This window comes from Acomys russatus, unplaced genomic scaffold (genome assembly GCF_903995435.1).
Source record: "Acomys russatus unplaced genomic scaffold, mAcoRus1.1, whole genome shotgun sequence".
NCBI lineage: Eukaryota > Metazoa > Chordata > Mammalia > Rodentia > Muridae > Acomys > Acomys russatus.
In genome coordinates this window covers 26,315-42,050 of record NW_026131669.1, presented here as the reverse complement: position 1 = coordinate 42,050, position 15,736 = coordinate 26,315, and the positions used below count along the sequence as shown (strand labels likewise).

The window sequence follows — 15,736 nt, the reverse complement described above, 5'->3', positions numbered from 1 at the left end:
TGTGTACTAATATAAACGTAAATGTAAGAAATACTAATATTAAAAACTGTAAATAAATTTAAAATGGGGTACAATGAAAAATAATCAATTAATTAAAAACTGAAAAAAACAACAATCACCATTTGTTGAACATATACATTATCATATATGTATAATATATTATGCTTCTATAAAGAAGATTTATTTACAGTCTTTACAAACATGATTGAGTTTTCTTGAGAATATATCTAAGACCAAGATTGCTAAATCACATGATGATCTGAAGCTTATTATCTCCTTAAGACCATATCAGATTGTATTCTGAATTTTTGTAGAGTTTTATTTAAACTTTTGTAGAGGCAATAAATTATTGCAAATAAAAATTAAATCACATGGTAAGTCTGTGAAGGACCTGCCAGTGAAAAGTTCAATTCCTAGTACTGCTCCTGTCAAAACCAAAAAAAAAAAGATCAATAATATACCTCTCAAACCCTGACATCATCGTTTTTACCTCATCACCCTTCTCAAACCTTGGCATTTATGTTTTGTGAGTCTCCATGTGGAGGTTGCCCTGTGGTTAGCAAGAGGTCAGAGACAATTGGTGATGTCATTTCACCACCACCAACATGTGAGTCTCAGGTATCAAATTCTACTAGTCAAGCACATTTCCACATCGAGCCATCTTCCTAACTCCTCCAGTCAACCTGTCATAATTCTGTTAATGTTAATTCAGTAACTCTCTGTATATTCACTCTAAGACAAACAGTCATTAATGTTTTCCTCTCAGTATCTCACAACGATCGTCATCTGTCTTTTACCTTTGTATCTGCACAGAACCAGTGAGACAAAACCATGCAGTTAGTTATGGTGATTCCCCCTGCGGATGAGACCATGAAGGTTTGTGGTGTGAGGACCTGGAGAGACACCTTCTCTGGAGTGTCTAACACTGCTTACACTGCTGTGCCTGGTGGCCTTGCTTTAGCCAGGCAGGGGTGTTCTTCTCAGGCTTCAGCAAAATGATGTAGCACTTGGGGATAAAGATGCCACCCAGAAGCCCAGCAGTGGAAGCCAGGATGGAGAAGATCTCTACAGCCACAGTGGACTTGCCCCGGGCACTGTGGTACAGGGGCAGGAAGGCTGTCCAGACACTGCAGAACAGCAGCATGCTAAAGGTGAGATACTTAGTCTCATTGAAGACATCTGGCAGGGCCCTGGCCAGAAAAGCCACAGAGAAGGTACCCCCTGCCAGGAAACCCAAGTAGCCAAGCACACAGAAGAAGATGGTGCCAGAACCCTCCTGGCACTGGATGACAATGTGTTGGGGTTCCGAGACCATATCCTTGTGTGGGAATGGTGGGGAGGTGGCCAACCAGACCCCACAAAGAACAACCTGAATTAAGGAAGCAATGAGGACCACTGAGGAGGAAGCACCAGGGCTCAGGCATACCCGGATCCTGCCCCCTGGCCTGGTGACCCTGAAGGCCAGGACCACTGTGACAGTCTTGGCCAGAACAGAGGAGACAGCCACCGTGAACACCACGGCAAAGGTGGTCTGACGGAGGAGGCATGTGGTGACACTGGGTCGGCCTAGGAACAGCAAGGCACACAGGGCACAGGGGAAAGAGAGATCAGAGAGTAAGTAGCTGAGAGCTCTGTTGTTGGCCCTCACCACAGGTGTGTCCCGTGCTTCAGGAACACTCCAAGGACCAGGACAGCCATACCACACAGAAGATTGACACCAGAGCCAGTATGAATCCCAGAGGTTCCTCAAAGGCCAGGAAGATCTCTGTCCTGGGCAGGCAACGGTCTCTGGTGTGGCTTGAGTACTGCTCCTTGGGGCACTGAAGACATCTCTTCATGTCTATGGGAGACAGACACAGAACAGGGAGTTGGAGCTGGGTGTGGCTGAACATCACTTAATCTCAGCAATTGAGAGAAAGAGGCAGGTGGAATTCTACCAGTTCCAGGTCTGCATGGCCAAAATACTAAGCCCTAAGCCAGCCTGAGCTGCATTGTATACCATGTCTCAAAATCAAACAACAAACCTAAAGAAATACACACACACACACACACACACACACACACAGGGTTTGTAATGAGAGCACACAGAGGAGGGCTCTGACAGTGCAATCATGAGTCCTCACACAACACCAACCCTCAGGCCAACTTGACTTTACATTTCCAGCTTTCAGCAGAGTAAAGCAGTAAGCTCTGTAGTTCAACCAGCCTGGAATGGGATGGTCTGTTCACACTCAACCTCTGCGGTGAACACTTTTCATACAGAGAAAGAAAGAAGTCACAAAAAAGACACCCACCATGCAGCTCCAGTTACAGGAGGTTTAAACAGCAACTGAAATTTGTCAGTGTCAATGAAAGTCAGGGTGTTTATATGACACCTGGAGAAGCTTGTGGGTATCTATTGTTTCTCTCCTTTCTTTCCATCTTTCCTTTTTTTTTTTTTTTTTTTTTTCATTTTCAAGAGAAGTCCCAAAGTGTAACCTCATTCTGTAGACCAGGTTGGTTTCAAATTCAAAGACATAGCCTGCCTCTGCCTCTTAATGCTAGGACTAAATTCCTGAACCACCATTATCTGATGACAATGTCTTTCTTCATCAGGGGACAAGGGATGTGCAGTGTGTGTGAAGAGACAATTCATTAGGATGTGAAAATATGGTTTATTCACTTCTCTGTCTCAATAAAGCACTTACCTAAAAACAATTGTAAGACTAGCTTTCTCAATGGTGTTCCCACCTGAAGTCCACAGGGAAGCACAGACTGCAACATCTCAGCACGAGGGTGGGGGGGTTAGAATGAGAATGGTCCCCATAGATTCACATATTTGAATGTTTGATCCCTAGTTGGTGGACTGTCGGGATGGATTGGGAAGTGTAGTCTTATAGGAGGAAGTGGGTCACTGTGAGTAGCCATTGAGAGTTCAAAAATCCCACACCAGGCCCAATCTCCACTGTCCTGCCTGCTGCCTGTGGAGCACAATATAAGTTCTCAGTTACTGCTGGGGCACCATGCCTTCCAGCGTGCCTGCCACCATCCATCCTGCCATGAGGTTCATGGACTCATCCCCTGAAACTCTAAGTAAGGCCACAGTTCAATGCTTTTCTCAAAAGCAGACTTGCTCATGGTGTCCCTTCCCAGCAGGAGAACAGTGACTAACACAATGGAGAAATACACAAGGAGGCTCACAGTGCCCTGTGGACCCCTCAGATTCCAGCTCCTCGTGCCCTTACCTCTTTGGTCTGCAAAGTGTCCCTCGGGGCAGGGACTGCAATCAAAACAGCAGTGGGGGGCTCCCGGACGGGAAACTTGGCTAAACCCTGGAAGGCAGCTTTCACTGCAGTTTGAGGTGGGCACCTGGTAACAGTGAACATAGTGTCACCGGTGAATCTCTAGGGATACAGATGCTTGACGTAACTCTGACAACACAACAGGTTCCTCTCAGCTCACTACATTGGTCATCTTTCAGAATATAAGTCTCTCCAAGAGGAGTCACATGGAACAGGTACCATTATATGTAATATAAGAAGGGCTACACCGAGCTTACTTAGCTAAGGGCTTCAAAAATTTAGCTAAGCAGTGTGATGTGTTATCTCTCCAGGCTCTCTGGGTTCCTACATCAACAGTTGAAAGTATTGCAACTGGAAATAGTCCAGCAAGCAGGATACAGGCTGCTTGCTCTTCCAGAGAAGCAGGGTTCAATCCCCAGAACCCACATAGCACCTCACACTGTAACTCCATTCCAGAGGGTCCAATTCCCTCTTCTCACCACCACAGGCACACACGACACAATACATAAAGATATATGCCAGTAAAACTTCCAAATGTGCATAATAAAAATTGAGAAAGACTGACATGTATTGTGAGACATTAGAGAAGCACATGCCCTTCTGTCATGGCAGCCTGCTTGCCTCAGTGACTCAGAAAAACAGCATTTTTCCTTTATCTTCTTATTATCTCTTTTTCTTTCTTTTGCATGGACTCCACAGCTTGGGCATGCTTCCCTTGTTACCTTTCTCTCTTTCTCTGAAGACTTCTACAGACCTGTGGTTGCTTGCAGGACTGCATGTCTAACTCAGAATAAAATGCTCTCACTCTTCTTTTTCCCAGTTTCCCTCTTTAGTGCAGCTGTTGAGATTTTCAGTTTGGCTATCCTGTTTTTTTGCTTAAACTATAAAAGTAATGGATAGTATGGCTAAACTGTACATATTGACTCCATCAACTAACTTTCTATCTATCTATATCTATCTATCTATCTATCTATCTATCTATCTCTGTGTGTGTATCTGTCTCTCTCTGTCTCTGTCTCTCTGTCTCTGTCTGTCTGTCTCTCTATCTATCTCTCTCTATTTTCTCTGTGTGTGTCTGTGTCTCTCTCCATCTCTGTCACTGTCTCTCTGTCTCTGTCTCTCTCTGTCTCTGTCTGTCTGTTGTCTGTCTGTCTGTCTGTCTCTCTCTCTCTCTCTCTCTCTCTCTCTCTCTCTCTCTCCTCTCTCTCTCTCTCTCTCCCCATAGCCTCCCCAGAACTTGCTCTGTAAAACACGTTGGCCAAGTACACAAACAAATCTTCCTGCCTCTACCTTCAGAATGCTGAGATTAAAGGTGTGCACCACCATCACCAAGCTGTCCCAGTCCCTCTTTAAACGGCTCCACCAACAGGCAAGGGTTATGAAGAGGGAAGTGTGTGGTGCTGAGATCTCTGCCACAACAGAAGAGGTGAGAAATCCTCCCAGATCAAGCCAATAAAAGGCCTTTCATGAGAACCCTCTGACCACTTAGCATGTGTCCTTTGTTCTTTGAGTAACACATGAAAGGGAAACTCCTCTTGTTGAAAGGCTTAAGCTGACCACTGACTAGAGATGCCACCAGAACAAAGTAAGACAAAGTGGTATCAGATGGGACTCTTCTCGACTGGCATATGACAGGAAGCTGAGACGTTTCTATGCACAAGACAGCACACATAGGCATGCCTATCTCAAAACAGCCAATCATTTTGTTAATAATCATCAGGATGTGAGCATCACAGGTTTCCAAAGTCTTGTGTGTTGGACTACTAGTCACCAGATGCTGGGTTTTTTGAAGAATGATGGGATCTTGAGGCATCTGACCTAGTCAATACATTAATTTCTCACTGGATTCATGACCTGAAGAACTACTGTCGATGTTGGAAATAAAAGTGAACCCTAATTGGAAGAAGTGGGTTTGGTGCCAGTGCACTGGTAAGGTATAACTTGCTCTCCTACCATATCTATCTGGAACCGCATATCTCCAGTTCATGGTCACCAGGAGTTGGGAAACCTCTTCCACCACACATGGCTTCTGCCATGACATATGACCTCAAGCTCACACAACCAAAGCAATGGATCATCCTGACCTCAAAACTCTAAAACCACAAGTCAATAAAAACATTTCCTCACTTCACACTGTTCCTTGGAAATTTGCCATGGCCGGGGAAATCTAAAACATTACGTAAGCAGATTCTTCTGATTAAACCTCACAGATGGTACATGGGAAGACGTTTAGCTCAGTGTGTCACTATCTTCCTCTTCAAAGAGCAGAAAATGAAAACACTCTCAAAATATCTCCAGGTGCCATTTCTGATTCTGTTTGCAGAGGCCGGTATGTTCTTTTTCCCCATTTTTCAGTTTGTGTGGTGTAAGTATGTGTATGTGCCTCAAAACATCTACGTGGGATGATGAGAATGTGTGGACAAGTGCATGTGAGACCAGTGTTAATGTTGCAAATCGTCGTTCTTTACTTTTCCACTATGCACATTGAAGTAGACGCTCAAAGTAAACACCCAGAATTCGCTGATATGGTTACTATTACTAACTGGCTTCCTTTGCTATTCCTTGTATCCACCATGCAAGAATGAAATTACAGGTACCACCCTGCCCACTCAGCATGTACACATGTTCTGGAGGACCACAGCCTAGATTTTGTGCTTGTGTAGCAAACACTAACCAATGAGCCATCTCTCCAACAGCAGCTCTGATGTATTTATTTTTCTGCTCAGTCAGTATCATTCAGAGAAAGGTCTCTTATTAGATAAAGAACATCATCGCTTATGACTGACTGGCCCAATCCAGAGCCACGTCCCCTTCATGACCAAGGAGGGATGAGGAACCCTGAACTTGGAATTCCCCAGAGAATTTAACACTCTAGGACAAGAGTCAGCTCTGCATTCAGGCAACTCACGTGGAGATCTTCCTTCAAATGGACCATCATTTTGTTCTCAGAAGAAGCCTGAGGGTCTATCGTGCCTACGTTGACCAAATGGAATACACCCTCAGGGGTCTTCTGCCCATGGAAAATGTCAAACGTTGTCACCAAATCTCCATTGTCATCAAACATAATCTCACTTCCATCAGGAGTCTTGAAGTGCACCTTTCTGAGGGCATGAAGCAGCTGAGGAAGAAAAGAAGATATTGTGGACTGGGCTGGGACTGTCCTAGGTCTTCTCTATATGGCCTCTGCAGTGATACTGAGCAACTTCCATCAAAATATGGCTTCAGTAGTTGTAATGGGGTTCAAGGAACTGTGATATTTTCAGAAATAAAAAAATTCTAGGTTTAATTCAATAACACTTCATAATATTTATACTGAGATTTTTAAATATAATATACTGTGTGTGTGTGTGTGTGTGTGTGTGTGTGTGTGTGTGTGTGTGTGTGTGTGTGTGTGTACATCTCATTCACATTGCAAAATTCAGAGAGTAACTCTCAGGAATATTTTCTCCTGCTCCTGCCATGAGGGACTCAGGAATTGCTCTTAAGCTTGGGGACAAGTGCCTTTACCCACTGAATAATCTCGCCACCCTTAAAATTAAACCCAGAAACATCTCAATGTGGTGCTGGCTCTAGGGTCTCATTTGGCTGTGCACTATTCTGCACAGCCTTCCATCCCACCACACTCTTTAGATGCCAAACACTTATATCTTCCACAGACTGGACCCAGCCCACTGAGGCCTCCCAATCACTCAGACCACTCTGTCACACATCTTCACTCACATCCATATGACTCTTCTTATTTGTCTCAATTCTATGGTGCTCATAAAGGCTGTCTTTGACATCAACAACGCTGTCTTCCCGTGGAGAGGTTTCTTGTCCTCTTCTCTGCAACTCTGGTATTTCAACCTCTCCGCCTCTCATTTTCCTTCACACACTCCTCACTCTTTCATCTACCTTATATCTTCATCATAGGCCAGAAGCAGACATTGCCACCCTCACATATGATATTTTTTGGACAGGTTCTTGCTTTGTACTATAGGTTGGCCTTGAACTCAAGATTCTATGGCCTCAAGTTCCTGTGTGCTAAGATGATAGACAAGAGTCACCAAGCCCAGCCTCCTGTAAATCATAATTAGGCAAACTCAGCCGAAATGCCAAGAACTATAACTGTTCTACTGGTCCAAAACCACATGAATCCTCACCAAGCACACAGGGAAGCTGAACGATGGGTATGAAAATGTACCCCCTCTTAGCCACCACCTCCACTTTATCTCAATAATGAGCAAAGTGATTCTCAGAAGGTTCTTGCAGATGTGGGCTTATGCTGCCTGGATATTAGAGAAGCTTGAAGATAGATGATAGACAGTTAGACAGACAGACAGACAGATAGTTAGACAGACAAACAGAACAAAATAACCTATATTTATTATGTAAATGTATGAAATGCTCTATTTTAAAATAGAAAACTAGGTGAGGACATGAATACTGGCTCAGAGATTAAAGCTTTTGCCATACAAACATGATGTTGGGATTTCAAATATCTACAAAACACCTAAATGCCAGGTATTAAAGAAGCCTTTTGGTAATTACATCCTCAGAGATGGAGACAAGAGATGTCCAGAGCAGGCTGGCTAGGAACACTAGCCACACAAACATGTTCTATGGTTAAGTGAGAGGTCATGCTCCAAATAATAAGGTAGAAAAGTAACTGAAAGGTAATATCTCACATCATCCTCAGACCTTACCACATGGATGTACACATATGGGAACACTGGACCCATCTGTGTCAGTACGCCTACACACATGTGTCCACACCCGTGCACCAAATGTCCCTTTGAATTTTGGATTTGAAGAATGCATATGCTAAAAAATGTCCTCTGTTTATGAAAGCTCAAACCTGGAACACTTCTCTGAAATATCAGTTTTACAAACAAACTGAATGTGCTATGTCAATCAACACGACAGGGAATGGACTCCTCTGAGATCATACATAAACATGGACCACATGTCCAAGGCTGCTTCTCAGATCCATCTCAGTAACAAGGATGAGATGGCACAGCTTTAGTATACAGTCTGCTACAGCACTGTAGCTTAGTAAAAACATACATCTTGTGTTTGGCTATCACTAAATCCCACACATCTGCTCATGTCTTCTCTCACCTGCCAGGGATGGAAGTCCTGGGAGTCCATACATTTCCTTTTCTGGTGCCCACAGGAAAACATCATGCAGGACATGGGCAATGCTGTAGACAGCTGTGTAGGCAGCATCGATTTTACTCAGTTCTTGGAAAGGATGCCGCTTGTGTTTCAGACTCTCATTCCCGGAGCAGAAATGAACTCCCTCTGTCACTGTGCTGTTCTGCTGAGGCCATGAACAATCAAAGGTGAACTCCCAGAACTTCTTTATAAACATGTCTTCAGGGGTCTGGCTAGGGCGCAGCTGAGCAAGGAATTCAGGGAAGCCAATTGCCCTGCTGCTGTGATACAGAAGGCCAAATGTGCCTTGCAAGACCTGGGAAATGCCTGGAACAGTCAGAGCGAGAGCCATGTGCAGAGTGTCCGTGCTGACCCACACATGGCCTGAGACATTTGTACCCAGTAAACCGTACAAGATGGACTCAAAATTCGAGTTGCTTAAGAAAATCAGAACAACCTTGGCGGTGCATTTCTGCATCTTCTGGACAGTCTCTTCAATCTTCCCAAAGGACTGATCAGAAGGGACATAGAGGTGGAACTCAATGCACACACCAGCTGGGCTCAGCACCTCAGTGGCCAGAGAGCTGGCCTGCTGCCCAAACTCATCATCATTGGCCAGAACGATCACCCAAGACCACTGGAAATGAATTATCAGCTGGGTAACTGCACGGGAGGATATAAGGTCACTAGTCAGCGTCCTAAGGAAGGATGGGAACTGGATCTTGTCACTCAGGCTGGGCAGTGAAGATGAGTAACTGATCTGTCAAGGAAGAGCCAGGGAACGTGACAGTAGGTGACAGCCAACACTAAGTGAAATCTAATGGTCTGATTGAAATATAGGAAGGAGTGAGGGAACTAGAAGGCCAGCCAATCAGAATCCTTCTAGTTCTAGCAGGAGACCCATAATTGATTCCCAACACCAACATCATGTGATGGGAACCAGATAAATGCCTCTAGCTTCAGGCCCAGGAAGGCCTCTTCTGGCTTCCTCCCACACCTGTGGCACATAGTCACAAAGACATATACACACATATATTAATGTCTATTAAAACCTAAAGGTAATTTGATTAAGGCTTGAGATGACATTTTGGGAAGTCTGCTGGTTCTGCCAAGCATCTGTACACCCCCTCACTAGTGATCATCCCAGACAGTCCTGTGGCATAGCTTCCCCTGTTCCCTTCTCGGGTTCTGCCCAGCGCCCTGCCCCTCATATTTCTTCCTGCACTGCAGCTAGGCTTAGTCTGACTGTTTTGCCACCGATGTAAGGTTGTGCTTTAGATATTTCACGTGTAAGTGTGTGCACGAGTGCGTCTGTCTTTCTGTCCATCCATCTGTCCGTCTGTGATGATGCACATGTAGAGGCAAGAAGATAAATTGAGAGGGCTGGTTTTCTTCCATCATGTGGGTTCCAGAAGCACAAACTGAAGTCATCAAGTCATCAAGCTTGGTATGAAGAATTTTTACACAATAAACCATCTTGATGTCCCCCAGTAAGAACCAATAAGCTATGGGCTCTTATCAAACCAGCATTGTATGCTTTCCCAAGTCTGAGAGAAATGAGAGTCAAATTTCTCAATTTTTCCAGGAATAGATAGCACAATCCACTCAGGAAAAATGAGTTTATAAAGATGTAAATGTTGGTGTTCTATGTCTGTGGGAGGTTGTTGTTGCTGCTGACATTATTTTGGTTTTACCAACACAGGCTGTGGCTCTCTGCCTCAGGGTATTAGTACAAAACTTCTCCAGCCACCACAAGGTATTACACATTATTCTGTCTTTACACAAAGGCCCTAGCATCTAGTTGGTTCATGGGGAGGGATATGGCTGACTCCATCTCAAACAGGTGGTACTGCCAGAAGAGACATTATATTAAAGATTAAAAATTAAGATTACATTTGGATTGTAGACAAACAATGATGTTTTATAGAAGTTTGTCCAACGAAACACACATAACTAATTGAAAACAAATCATATTTTAATAGAAATATTTGGACAAACTTAGTCTAAAAAGATTGTTTCTTTTTAACTCAAATTTTTATTATTTTCCAAGAATAAATGTTCTGCCTGCATGTATGACTGTGCACTACATGTATGTCTCCTGCCCATGAAGGACAGAAATGGAAGTCCCATTGATAGAAATGTTGTTTAAGATCATTGTGAGACTCCACATCTGTAGTGGGAATCCAACTTATGTCCTCTGCAAGAAGCCACCAGTTTGCTTAACCTCTGAGTCATTTCTCCACACCCTGGAATTCAAATTTAACTAAGGTTTCTCTTGCAGCCCTACAAGATGAAAAAGAAAAATTCGTGACATAGTTTATAAACATCAAGTTTTTGTTCTGGACATGATAGTGCACAGCACTCAGGAATCTGAGGATAAAGGATCAAGAGTTCTAGAGCAGCCTGGGTTACAAGGAGAAACCCTGCTTCAATACACACACACACACATACATACATACACAAACACACACACATACTTTAAAAACAAAAATGAAGATTGGCTTTGGCTGTGTCATTATGTACAGAGTAGAAATATGGATTTTCTACTGCTTTAAATATACCTAAATGTGAGAAGAAAGAGAGACGCCTCAAGGCTAAAAGCACTTGCGACAAAACCAAAAGTATAGGAACTCAGATCCACGTATGTATGTAACAACTTGGTGACCCCTTTAAACCTGTCACCTCAGCTCCATGAAGACTGCATACAGCAAACTCATATGTGTGTATATCTCTTTGTGACTTTGTGCCACAGGTGTGGGAGGAGGCCAGAAGAGGCCTTCCTGGACCTGAAGCTAGACACATTTGTGTGATTCCCTACTGCATAGCAAAACTCATGGGCCAAGATAGGTGGATATTTGCTACTATTTTAGAGATCCTGAGTTCAATTTGCAGCACACAAATAGCAGATAAAACACATCAGTAACTGCAGCTCCAATATCTTTTTCTGATTTCAATAGATACTTGGTAAAAACGTGTGTGTGTGTGTGTGTGTACAAAAAGATTCATATATAAGATAAAAATAAGTAAATTTTTAGAAAATAGGTTTGAATTTTGTATTAATCTTAAGTTTCCTTGTCAATGCAGGGGACTATAGTTCTCTCTAAACTATGCAGACATGGAGAAGAGAACCAGGTTGGAAAGGAGAACATTTCAGGGTACCTGGCACCACAGTGAAGCTCCGCACTACTGTGACCATCACCATCAATTTCACATCCTCACTAAGGGATGGCACTGCACTCTGAAGGAATAAGGCTATGAGCAACTCACCTGAGGAAACTTGTACAGTCCCAGAAGTCTGGCCATGGACACAGACAGCGATGACGTGTGTCCCCAACCAAGGCGGCCTGAGGAGAGCCATGCTGACACACGTAGTTGGGGATGGGATCCATCCTGCCCTGTGAGAAAGCTCATCGTTTCATGGAGGGCTCCATGCACTGAGTCCCCAGAGTTTCGAATGGAGAAGCCCAGGGTCCACATTGGGCAACAAGTGAGCACTCCTATTAATCTCCTCATATGGCAAACACAAAACTCTGGCCACCCTTGTTAGCCCCAGTTGGAGACACTGAGGGAAAGAGAGACCACATTTATCACTCATTATGCGGTAAATGCAACAAGAATAAACTCTGTGATTCAAGTATAAACACACTTCTGCACAGATACTTGTGCACAGATGTGCATAGGAGCAAGGGCCTCAGAACAGTCCAAGGGAGTCCACAAGGGATGTGCAGAAGATAATCAAGGGAAATGTTTCTAGACAAGGGAATATTTGAAGATCTAGTGCATAAGCTGGGTTTGATGGCACACATGTTTATTGTCAGCTGTCAAGAGACAGAGACTCTGTGAGTCAGAGACCAGAGCATCGTCTTACATAGCTAGTTCCAGGCAGCCAGAGCTACCACAGGAGACCTTATCTCAAGGAAAGAAGGAAAATAAACCGATTGAATAATATGGTAGGATACAGTTATTTGTACCTAACATTGATTCGGAAAGTCAGAGGATAGAGGGAAGGGATTTAAAATATGGTCTTGGACATGAACTGAGAACACTGCACACATGATCTCACCAGCAGCTCAGCTGCCGGCATTGGGACTGCACAAGCCTGAAGCCTTTCAACAGCCAATCATGGGTGGGGCAATTCCACATGGGACACTACTCCTCCCTGCTGAACTTGTGGCAACTGATGTATTTGGTGGTATGAAGGCTGTCATTTTCTCTCTATGCACCTACATATTGAACTGGCCAAGCTCCAGTGGACAGGTCCAAACCAGAAGCCACACAGATGACCGTGATTTCTATCAATGGTACAAAACCAAAAGGCATCAATTTCAGAAAGGGACTGCAGAGAGGAATAGGAAATGACAGGTTTGGAAGGAAAATAAGAGAGGATAGGAGAATAGAATAAACTAAATATACTATATAAATATATAAAATTGTCAAAGAACAAATCTAATACATTTTAACGCATATGCGTACAGTCAACACCAAGATTGTGCAAAATGTCACCTTTAGACATTTTCATATATTCATTGGAACATTTATGCAGCAACAATAATTAAAGAAAAGGCCAATGAATTTGAAAGGGGTGCATATGGGAGGCATACAATGGAGTAAAGAAAGCAAAATATATATGTGGAGGGTGAGACAGGGTCTCCCTCTGTATTGCTACCTAGCCTGGAAGGCACAGAGATCCACCTGCCTCCCTGGGTCCTGAACCTAGAATAGAAAGGCACATGCCACCATACCCAACTGAAGTTGTATGCTTCAATTAAATGTTAAATATGTTAATGCTGAGAGTACATTTGACTTTAGATGAGGAAAAGATTTCACATCAGCTAGTATAACCTCCACTCACTAGAGAGCTGAGAATGACTTTGAACTTCTTTTACTTGTGTATGGGCATGCACACATATGTAAGCCAGATTTGGACCTCTGGTATCGACTTCAAACACGTTTAGTGTTGGCATGAGTGTGTGTGATTGTGTGGCGTGTGTCTGGGTGCATGTGTGTGTGTGTCTGTGTCAGTGTGTTTCTGTGTATGTCTGTGTGTGGGACGTGTGCCTGTGTGTCTGTGTCTGTGTCGAGCTGTGTGTGTGTGTCTTTAAGTCTGGGTGTATGTGTTTCTGTGTGTCTGTGTCTGTGTGTCTGTTGTCTTCGTTGTGCATGTAGTTTTCCCTTATGGTATGGGAATGGCCGTGCTCAGCCACAGCAACAATTAAAAAAAGGATATTAAGATTTTAAAAATAATAATACAAACCATAAGGCTGAGTTGGGAACTACTGTGTGCAACAGTAGTTAGAAAATCTGGGACAAGAATGGGCAAAGGAAGCTTTAGCTATGGCTCAGTTCATGGACTTTGAGCCTCATAAGCCAACTTGTGGAAGTACATGTCTATAGTCACAGGACCTAGAAGGTGGAGGAAGGAAGATCAGAACTTCAAGGTCAGCACTGATTACCTAGAAAATTGAGGCAACATGAACCTCATGACAAATAAGAGCAAAAGAAATACACTGGAGAAGAACCATCGGCCTGAGGACTGACAAACAACGTACTAATTACACATTTAGGCATTCAGCACACACACCTGCCTAGACGTCCTTTTGAGTAGCAAGCACACACAAAACTCAAGAATCCACTGAGCTGAGGAGCACACACACTACAGCCAGTGCAGGAGCAGCCTATGGTAGAAACAAGAAAGATAGAGGGAGAGAGACAGTGTAAAAGGAGAGCTACAGAGCTATTACCTTTCTACACAGAAAATGGGTGTGCCATCTAGCTGGGATTCTGAGAATCAACCCTTCTCCAAGGATTCACACAACTTTCAAGCTGCTTCTGGCTTTCAGAGACTCCTGCCCCCACAACAAGGGACTTACCTTGAAGCCTGCAGCCCAGCCGGTGGGGCACTGAAATCACACATGGTGCCATTAGAGAAGTGAAAGATGGAGAAAACTGCCCCCCCACCGTGACATCTCCAGGACGGTCAAGCGAGGGCTCTGCCTTGGCAACAGCCAGGCTCTCGGTCCAGGAAGGGCAGACCCAGAGACACAGACAAGACAAGAGAAAGGAGGGTACACAGCCACATGCCTGCTGAGAGCCATACTGCCAAGAGCAGGACAGCCCCATATGGGGCAGTGGCAAACAGTGAAGGGGGCTTTTATCTGGAATATAGCCATTGATTGAGTCCCTGAGATTAAGGCCACACTGGGAATTCTATGTCCACAGGCTGTGTGGAGATTATTGCTCCCTAAAAGGTGGGTGGACTAGGTGGCCACAAAACCCCAGAGCCATTAGAAGTTGTATGCCTTCTCCTGAGGGTTCCTAGCCTCTCTGCATCCAGGGATACAGATCTTGGCATCATCTGCGACTATAGGGAGAGCGACAATGGGCACGGCTGTCTCCTAAGGGGCCTGCAAGGGAAGGAGCAGCTGTGCCCAGGGTGCTCAGGGCACTGATCTGTAGAGTGGCCCCAGGTGGGGACAGGGAGCAACATGTCCAGTAGCTGAAAGGAAAATATTTTAGCATGTAGGTCAATCACTACAGCCCCGCATTGTCCTGCCCACGTTCTTGCATAGTTTGATCCACCCAGCCCATGTTCTTAGTGGTCGTTGCAGTTCCTTAGAAAAGATTCTGAAATGTTTTATGATGGAGTTTTGGACATACAAAAACCCAAACTGCAGAAAACAACCAATGCCCCTGTCATCCTGGAGTCATGCCCTCTTCTTCCCAGGCTACTGAGACTTTTATCTGTATTGGAGAACAAATACCAAGCCTGGCAGGATGGCTCTCCAGGTAGATTCAATTGATACACCAGCTTGACGTCCTTCTGTTTGATATCATGAACACATACAAGCACAGAAGAAGAGAAAAAACTCCACAAAGTTGTCCCCTGACTCCACATAGAAGCTATGCATCAACACACACACACACACACACACACACACACACACACACACACAGTTCATACATACACAGTAGAGTAATTTTATATAAGAAGGCAAATTCCAGACTTTGTTATTCCAAATGATAAGTATAATTTCATAACATAATCCCGCTATGCAAAAAGACCCCAACTCAATCCTCACGTCCATGACTTGAGACGAGAACTGACTTCTGAACCTCCCTCTGACCTCCAAATATGTGCTGTGGCATGTCCATGTCCAAAGACACAGACACAGGACACGGAGGGAACACCCACAAACACACCAATGTATGAATCAATAAACATAAACTGCAGGGATATAGATACGTCAGTAATAATTCCAGCTCACTCGTATACCACACTACACTTATTTAGAATTCACTTTAAAGTGTTTGGCCTTTTC

General features: G+C 44.0%; 1 pseudogene; it reads right to left on the bottom strand.

The window, feature by feature from the left end:
- Positions 1-919: 919 nt before the first annotated feature.
- LOC127186376 (vomeronasal type-2 receptor 26-like) lies at positions 920-14,496 on the bottom strand (annotated as a pseudogene).
- Positions 14,497-15,736: the final 1,240 nt, after the last annotated feature.